A 10,279-nucleotide genomic window follows, 5' to 3' on the forward strand; every position below is an offset into this window, starting at 1 on the left:
GTGACTTTGGGCAAGTCACTCAACTTCTCTTTGCCTCAGTTACCTCATCTGTAAAATGGGGATTAAGACTGTGAGCCCCATGTGGGACAACCTCATTACCTTGTATCTACCCCAATGCTTAGAACAGTGCTTGGCACATAGTAAGCACTTAACAAATACCATAATTATTATTATTATTCATTCATTCATTCAATTGTATTTATTGAGCACTTACTGCATGTGGTGCACTGTACTGGGTGCTTAGGAAGTACAAGTCGGCAACATATAGAGACGGTCCCTACCCAACAATGGGCTCACAATCTAGAGGGGGACACAGACAACAAATTAATTGATTTTTGTCATCCCATCAGCCTCACATCATTCTATCAACTATTTTAGGACATGTTATAGATTTACTTTATAGCTTAGTTTTTATCATTAGTATCTATACTTTTACTCTTTTACTCATTGCATGCTTGGGAATTTTTGTCCACTTTTAATTTCCATTAATTATATATAAGCTTCTCAAGGGCAGGCCTGAAATAGTTTCTTCTGTTGCGTATTCTTCAGTCACTTACCACAAGAGAAACAGGGAGACATAAATTGTTTACAAACAGTGGGAGCAAGAGGGGGAAAAGCAGGAAGCAAATGAATTGGCAAGAGCATGGGCCTGGAAGTTACTTCAGGTTCCACCACTTGCCTGCTATGTTATCTTGGGCATGTCATTGAACTTCAGCGTCTGTTTGCTCACAGTCTCAATTCCCATTTTACAGTTGAGGTAACTGAGGCTCAAAGAAATGTAGTGACTTCCCCAAGGTCACACAGCAGACAAGTGGCAGAGCAGAGATTAGAACCCATGACCTTCTGAGGCCCAGGCTCTAAGCGCTACTCCATGCTGCTGTGTTTCACAAATACCATCATTTTGATTGTTATTATTATTATTGTCATTATTAGATAACTGGTAACCAACAAGGAATGGGCAGATAGTTGAATATATAAGTATATATGTAAATCAATATATACATAAATCATAAGAATGTCTGTTGGGGTGTCCTGGCCTGGGGTGATGGGTTTTCAGGAGGGAATTCAAAATGGTGGAGAGCCTTTATCTAGCAGGTTTGAAGATAAAGGGAGCATATGACCAATGGATAGAGAGTCAAGAGGGAGATTCTGTTGGAGACTTAGATTTGGGAGGAGCAGTGCTTGGTATAGACTGTGAGCCTGTCTTCTAGACTGAGAGCCCATTGTGGGCAGGGATTGTCTCTGTTGGTAAATTGTACTTTCCAAGTGCTTAGTACGGTGCTCTGCACACAATGAATGCTCTGTAAGTATGACTGACTGAATGAATATAGTAAGTCCTTAAATGTCATAGTGGTAATAACGGTAATAATGTTTTCCACCTTCTCTTTGTTCACCCTGAGCTCTGGTTCTGGGTGAGATCTTGTGAGTCTCTGCTGGTCTCTAGATATGAGTAAGAGATTTACCTGACCCTTACCAAGTCCTGAATCAGTCAATCAATGAAATTTATTGAGCACTTACTTTATTCAGAGCACTGTACTAAGCTCTAAGGAGAATACATTGCAATAGCTTTGGTAGGTACATTTCCTTCCCACAACATGCTCACAGTCCAGAGGCAGGGACAGATCTGGTGCGTACATAAATCCTGAAGCCACAGTGGTCTTTATGACCCCCTTTTGGAGGTAGACTAGAAGAAGGGACTCCCCAAAGTGGAAGCCCTCAAATTCTTGCCATTGCATTTTCCCTCAAAGACCCACCTCCTCTAAGTTCTATCCTAAGTTCTGCCCAGCCTCAAAATGAGTAGTTGGTACCCCTGATTAAAAATACATTTTAGAGTGATAATGAGGATAATGATGATGGTGTCTTCCTATAGATGCAACAGATAAGTCTTGGTGCTATGGGTTCAGACTAAGGAACTTCAAATGAGCCAGAAGATCCAGCAGTTTTTCCCCTGATTCAGTGTTCGCAAATGATGTCTGAATTTTTTGGTCCAAGCTTGAAGTTGATCAAGTTGGTTCATGTCCTTAGGGAATTCTCCCACAGTTATCCAAAAGGAAAATAAATCCATTTTGTGAACAAATCTGAGTTTATTGCATGGACCGCAGTACAGACTGCTGTCCCAGATGGGCTCACAAATGTTTATGCTGGTGGTTTGCATGCGTGCCACTCAGGGAGTGGAGGGTTGTTGATTGCTTCCTTTCCTGTCCCTATAGTCTACTGTGCTGGCTTACTCTGCATGTATATGTTACATATTCTTGTCATGACCATCAGATGAGTGTGTTGATGTAAAGATCTTCATCTGTGAATCTGCTTATGTTTGGCTATCATGGTGAGATCACGGGTCAAACTTTAGGTAGTCAATTTCACCTCGATTCTCCTACGTAAAACAGGCCCCAGTTAGTTGCTCCCTGAAATATCTAGGGACATCATTCATTCATTCAATCAATCATATTTATTGAGTGCTTACTGTGTGCAGAACACTGTACTAAGCACTTGGGAAGTACAAGTTGGCAACACATAGAGATGGTTCCTACCCAACAGCAGGCTCACAGTCTAGAAGGGGGAGACAGACAAGAAAACAAAACGTGTTGACAGGTGTCAAAACCATCAGAATAAATAAATTTATAGCTATATGCACATCACTGATAAAATAGATAGTAAATATGTACAAGTAAAATAAATAGAGTAATAAATATGTTAAAATACATACAAGTGCTGTGGGGAGGGGAAAGAAGTAGGGCAGGGGCGTGATGGGGAGAGGAGAGGAAAGGGGGGCTCAGTCTGGAAAGGCCTCCTGGAGCAGGTGAGCTCTTAGTAGGGCCTTGAAGGGAGGAAGAGAGCTAGGTTGGTGGATGTGTGGAGGGAGGGCATTCATTCATTCCAGGCCAGGGGAAGGATGTGGGCCAGGGGTTGACGGTGGGACAGGCGAGAATGAGGCACAGAGAGGAGGTTAGTGTCAGAGAAGCAGAGGGTGTGGGCTGGGCTGTAGAAGGAGAGAAGGGAGGTGAGGTAGGAGGGGGGCGAGGTGATGGAGAGCCTTGAAGACGAGAGTGAGGAGTTTTTGCTTGATTCGTAGGTTGGCAGGCAACCACTGGAGATTTTTGAGGAGGGGAGTGACATGCCCAGAGTGTTTCTGTACAAAGATAATCCAGGCAGCAGAGTGAAGTATAGATTGAAGTGGGGAGAGACAGGAGGATGGGAGATCAGAGAGAAGGCTGATGCAGTGATCCAGTCGGGATAGGATGAGAGATTGAATGAGCAAGGTAGTGGTTTGGATGAAGAGAAAAGGGCGGATCTTGGTGATTTTGTGGAGGTGATACCAGCAGGTTTTTTTGTGACGGATTGGATGTATGGGGTGAATAAGAGAGCGGAGTCGAGGATGACACCAAGGTTGCGGGCTTGTGAGATGGGAAGGATGGTAGTGCCATCTACAGTGTTGGGAAAGTCAGGGAGAGGACAGGGTTTGGGAGGGAAGATAAGGAGCTCAGTCTTGGACAGAGTTTTAAATAGTGGGCAGACATCCTTCCTTTTGCATACATTCTGTTTTCCCTGCCATTATCTTGGGAACTGGTTACCTCAGAAAAGAAAACTGCCCCACCATGGCACCTCATTGTCAATCCTTTAATTCCCTAGTGCTATACTTCAGGGCTGAGAACTTGTGCAGAAGGTAATACTGCTCCCAGTAAGGTGTAGTGTAGAGAACATAGAGTCAACAACTCATTCCAAGTCAGACACTTATAATCCCACTCCACTCACGAGATCTCAGCACATGGCTACTGGTCCATGCACTGAATGGTTCACATACTGAGTGTGAGCCGCATACATGGGCAAGATTTTAACTAATCCTATTATTTGTATAAGCCTACCCCTGGCTGATACAGTCAGTTCCTTCTGGCCCTCCTGAAGATGCTTTAACAGGAGTGAATCCCCATTAGCCTGCTTGCTGTCAGTTGGCTCTTCTTTGGCACTTGAGCTGGAAGTTGGTGTCCCTCAGCCTCCCTTGGTCCCCATTCATTGTGCCTTAGTCCCTCCTCCAATGGTCCATTGATTTCCACCTCATGGCCCAATCTGCCATCTTTGAGCCACGTGGTCTGTGGTGGGAGGGAGCAGCAGGTACCACCAAAATGTTTCTCCAAGGTGTTGGGGAAACACATAGTGCTAGGGTCAGTCCCAAGCAGTGATAGGGCAAGACTTGAAGGTATCCTACAGCATCAGCAGCTTCAGGAGCCTCCATGAGCTGCATTCCAGGACTGGAGCTCAGAAATGTTCCATGACACCTTGTTTTGGTGTGTTGTGGGGAGAAGTGGGCAGTGGTCCTGGACCGCTGAATAATAATAATAATAACGATGGTATTTGTTAAATGCTTACCGTGTGCCAGGCACTGTACTAGGTGCTGGGTTGAATACAAGCAAATCAGGTTGTACACAGTCCCTCTCCCATGTGGGGCTTACAGTCTCAGTCCCCATTTTACAGAAGAGGTAACTGAGGCACAGAGAAGTAAAGTGACTTTCCCCAGGTCATACAGCAGACAAGCACTCTAGCCACTACACCACACTGCTTCCCTACCTGCTGAAGCTGGTCAGACAGAGGAGCTGGACCCCAGGACTGGTAAAGGTGGGTGGCATTGCTCATGGAAACAAAGGCCCCTGCTGCATACCACGTAGGTACTCTGATGCCAAAATAGCTCAGTGTCTTTGCATGTGCCTCAGGTAAGAGAAAACAGAGGGTGGGGAGGGGTAGGGTCAGCAGGTAAGAGTCTCCGATCTGCATTTTGGGGCTCACATTGCACCACAAATACAACAATGTGGCTTCAACCTCCCTCTCCACACCACAGAGCTCAACCCAAAACACGGTTTGGGACCACAGAGGGGTTGCAGCATTTGCCGGGGGAAAACTGCTACTGCAGGCCTGGGACACTCAACAGCAGCTGAGGCTCTATGCACAGGACTCTGTGCTAGAGACAACCCAGGGCTCACTTCTCTGCCTGAGACTGAGTCTAAGGAGGGAAAAGTAACAGAAGGATTGGTTATAATGAAAGTAGCTTGTGCTGTACTACTTATCCTCTCTTTTCTAACAGTCATGTTGCTGCTGGGCCATAAAGCCAAATGAGGAAGCAAGCAGGTGGGAATCATGCAGATCAATCAATCAATGATATATATTGATTGATATTATTATTAATAATAATATTAAGTAATTTTGTGTAGAGAATTGCACCAAGTAGTTGGGAAAGTACAATACAAGCCTTTTTTTGGTTTGTTTCTTTTTGTTTTTAGTTGTTGTCTCTTAGGCACTTAATGCGTGACAAGGACCATTCTGCATTTTGGGGTAGGAAAAAGTCAATCAGGTAGGACATAGTCCCTGTCCTACGTGGTGTTCACAGTCCAAGTAGGAGGGATTTTACAGATGAGGCAACTGAGGCATTAAGAAGTTAAAATGACTTTCCCAAAGTCACACAGCAAGAAATTAACCAATCTAAGATTAGAACCCAGATCCTCTGACTCCCAGGCTGGTGCTCTTTCCACTAGTCCATGTTGAGGCCCATGTTGATGCAGTCCAAAGGATGCAGAACACTGCAGAGTGCATGTGAGAAACTAGCTCTCATTAGCCGGCAATAGGCAGAGCTGTGTTTCAGAATTCGATCTCCTGATTTACAGAGCAGGGCTCTTGCCTCTGGAGCATCAGTAGGGCTCATTTCAAATATAAGAATAGAATGGTTGCAGAAACTTGATTCCAATCAAGGCAGACATTTAACAAAAATTTATCTACAACCCCAACGAATTGTATTTAACATTTATCATCAAATAATCCAAAGGAAAGTATTCTAATACTTATAAACATTAATTATAATTATAAAAAGAGTCAAATTCTTCTCACTCTTACTTTCACTCCTCACTCTTGGCTTCAAGCCTCTCCATCACCTCGCCCCTCCTACCTCATCTCCCTTCTCTCCTTCTACAGCCCAGCCCACACCCTCCGCTCCTCTGCCGCTAACCTCCTCACTGTGCCTTGTTCTCACCTGTCCTGCCGTCGACACCTGGCCTACGTCCTTCCCTTGACCTGGAATGCCCTCCCTCCACACATCTGCCAAGCTAGCTCTCTTCCTCCCTTCAAAGCCCTACTGAGAGCTCACCTCCTCCAGGACGCCTTCCCAGACAGAGCCCTCTTTTTCCACTCCTCCTCCTCCTCTTCTCCTCCCCCCTGCCCTACCTCCTTCCCCTCCCCACAGCACTTGTATATATTTGTACAGATTTATTACTCTATTTTACTTGTACATATTTACTATTCTATTCATTTTGTTAATGATGTGCATATAGCTTTAATCCTATTTGTTCTGATTATTTTGACATCTGTCTACATGTTTTGTTGTCTGCCTCCCCCTTCTAGACTGTGAGCCCATTGCTGAGTAGGAACCGTCTCTATATGTTGCTGACGTACTTCCCAAGCGCTTAGTACAGTGCTCTGCACACAGTAAGCGCTTAATAAATATGATTGAATGAATGAATGAAATTCCAATCCCATCTTTACTAGCTCTGACACTTTTGGGAAATCACTGAAGTTTTTCCTGCCTCAGTTTTCTTGTTTGTAAAATAAAGATGATAGCTTCTGATATCCAAAGGAGAGATAACTTCATGAAGCACTTTGAAGTAACTTGAAAGAAAGGCTCAGCATATTTTGCTGAAAAATCTTAACCATGTATTTTTGTATTTGTTTCTCTTTGTTTCTACTGTTTGTCTTGCCTGTTTTTATTATTTTATGTTTCTGTTTCTGTGGTGACCTTTCACCTCTATTAGACTGCAAGCTTTTTATCTTATTGTTTTGTATCTTTCCTCAATACCTGTTACAGTGTTCTGAACAAAATAAGCATAGAATAAATATTGTTGCTGATGCTGATTTAGGAATACCACGATTTATTTAGCACCCTGCAGCTGTAGACTTCAGCCTGATTTGGAAACTGCAGTTTTGTCCATTTGCATTTTTGTATAGGAGAAAAAGTGTGGAGCAATTTTGAATGAGGAATTTAGTGGTTTAGAAGTATTTATGCAGTTGAAAACATTCATAATTTTTCTGTGGGAAGAGGATAGTGGTTAAGAAAAGTAGATAAAGTTGGTGAGTCTATATTGCTAGAACCCTCTTTTTCTCTTCCATCTCTCTCATTTCCTTTATTCGGAGTGCTAGAATTTTCAGCAATTTTACCTTCCTCTTGGAGGAGCAAGATAATTGTACATATAGAGGTGTAGTTATGACACAAGTAAGTTGCTTGACAAATGACTTTATAACTGTTATCCTGAAAATAGTGTGATGAGGAGAAAGGAGGGAAATAGGATCTGAGCAAGCATGCTTGTTTCTGTAATCTCCATGGCATGCTCACTGACCTTCCTCTATCCTTGAAGCAATGTACAGATCTTCCTCTGCTCAGGTCTAGCCCTTAAAAGGGAGCTGTGAACCACATAATGGAGCATGAATGCTTCTTGACGGACTACCCAGCTTCAGCCAGATAAACCATTGATGCTATGGGAGAAGATGCTGGAAAAAATGTGATAGAGAAGGGTTCTCCTTCTTTACTTTTGATAAAATCTCAAATTTCCTTTCCAGAAGTTAAGAGAATAGTTGGGCAGAATTAATTGAAGTAACAAAACTCCAAAGCATGTTGCCTCTACCAAAATGATGATTGGCATGATTTTTCCTTGAAATGGAGTTGTAACTGTCCTTGTTATTTACCCACACACAAGCACACACACATTTTCACAGTTCCTTGGGATTGCTGACAGCTTATTCTTGCCTTCTGTTGAGTACTATGATCACAACAATGATTTACCTGTCATTAGTTCTGAGTGGTAATTCTTCAGTTTTCACAGCCCTCCTGGAGGAGTGCCATAGATAACATTACTCTTGATTCAAGGATTGGGCTCACTTCTATGAGATACTCCAGATTGGAAGACATACACAAAAGTCCTCCTGTTAGATGTTCACTGTCTCATCTATCCAGTTCATTACTGGAGAGACATTTGAGGATTTCATTTATATCCAAGTGTGCCTGTAGTGTTCTTCTCTATAAGATGAGTTTGAAAGTAAACCACTGATCAAATTTCTTTTCTCATCATTTTCTGCTTTAATGAGTCAGTTTGAGAAAAAGCATTACCATAACTAGAATCTCAAAAAGGTTTCATTCTTTTGTTAAGCACCACTTTTCTCCTTCCTAGCTTGCGGCTATTGGCTTCTTCTATATATAAGCATTAGTGCAACAAACCCATACCAGACTATGCTGTTATTGGCAGAAATTGTCATTTTAGACTGTGCATAAGCAGCAGAAAGCTAATCACAACTTCTAACCACTTATTTTTCTCATTTATATTTCCTTCAATTTCAATCCATTTACATCACAGTCAATCTATTTCATTTGACAATCCTTTAAGGGAGTAAAATACTACCTCTGCCACTATTACTACTAATGATAATGATACCATTCAAAACATACTTCCAACTAAATATTGGGATCCTGCATGGTGGGAGAACAGAAACAGGAAAGATGGAGGTTATGTGCCTTTGTCATGTAAATCCAGCACAAAACATATGAAAAAATATTGTATATTGTAACTGAATAATTGGAATTAGGTAATATTATGCCAAGCAGTATACTGAGCATTGGAGTAGAGATACAAGAGAATCCAATGTACCCCCCCTCAGGCCTGGAACTCCCTCCTCCTTTATATCCTACAGTCTACCACTCTCCCCACCTTCATAACCTCCTAAATCACATCTCCTCCAAGAGACCTTCCCAGACTAAGCCATTTATTTTCCCTATCTGACCGCATCCTGTGTCAACTATGAACTTGTCAGTATATCCCTTGTGAACTATGATACTCACCCCAGCCCTACAATTCTTAAGTAAATATTCTTAGGCTGTATTGTTTTCCCTATAATTAATCTATTTTAATGTCTGTCTTGTAGATTGTGAACCCCAAGGAAAGGGGCTGAGTTTAATTCCTGTCTATGTATTTTCTCCCAGTGCTTAGTACAGTGTTTTACACAAGGTAAGCACCTAATAAAATATATTACTGCTATTACTGTCTCCCCATGAAGAACATCAGCTTCTTGTGGGCAGAGAACATTTGCCAACTCTGTTGTACTGTACAAAGTGAGTACACAATAAATGCCACTGATTGGTTGGATTGTACTGTGCATTGGACATCAGATAATAGTCACACACAAATGGGATCAAATCTTTTAATACTGCTGTTCTTCAGGGTCAAAGATATTGCTGCTAGTGATAATCTACGCTATGTTTGGAAGCGATGGGAAGACCATGCACCTGGGAGATGGAGGATCTGGATTCTAATGCCGGGTCTGTCAAATGCTTGCTCTGTGACTTTGAGCAACTCTATGCCTCAGGGTTTTCAACTGTAAAATGAAGATTCAAAACCTGTTCTCCCTTCTACTATAAGCTTCATGTGGAAAGGGACTGTGTCCAACCTGCTTAACGAGTATCTATCCCAGCTCTTAGAATAGCGCTTAACATATAGTAAACTCTTAACAAATACCATGATATATCTGTCTTTATACTCTATTGTTTCTTCCTACCTGAAGAGAGTGCTTTACACAGAGTAAACACTCAGATATACCATTGATTGATGTAATATGGCTATAAATATTGTGGGGATGAGGGTGGGTGGATATGAAGTGCTTAATAAGTATATAAATCCAAGGATATAGGTGACATAGAAGGGATAACAAGTAGGAGAAATGAGGGCTTAGTCAAGAAGGTCGCTTGGAGAAGATGGGATTTTAGTGTGGCTTTGAAAGTGGGTAAAGTGTTGGTCTGTCAGATATGATGGGGGAGAGAGTTTCAGGCCAGAAGGAGAAAGTGGCAACTAGTCAGCCGCACGATAGACAAAATTGAGTTACAGTGCACATGTTGGTGTCAGAGGAAATTAACCAGGTTATAGAGAAAGGAAAAAGTACACTAGAGTTAGTAGACTTGTTCCTTATCCTCAAGGAGCTTACAGTATATCGAGGGAACAGATATTAAAACATATTACAGATAGAAAGATACAATAGAATATAAAGATAGACGTGGATAAGATTATCATGAGTAGCAATATGTCGGTGCTTAGAACAGTGCTTGGCATATAGTAAGTGCTTAACAAATACCAACATTATTATTATTTTTACCATGAAGGACAGCGATATTAAGGAATATGATCCCACTTCGTGTCTGAACTTGGTCACTTACCTTTCACAATATAACAGTGTTCAACTACAAAGAGCTTTCTAAATATGAAGT

Source organism: Tachyglossus aculeatus, chromosome 2, assembly GCF_015852505.1.
Source record: "Tachyglossus aculeatus isolate mTacAcu1 chromosome 2, mTacAcu1.pri, whole genome shotgun sequence".
Taxonomy (NCBI): Eukaryota; Metazoa; Chordata; class Mammalia; order Monotremata; family Tachyglossidae; genus Tachyglossus; species Tachyglossus aculeatus.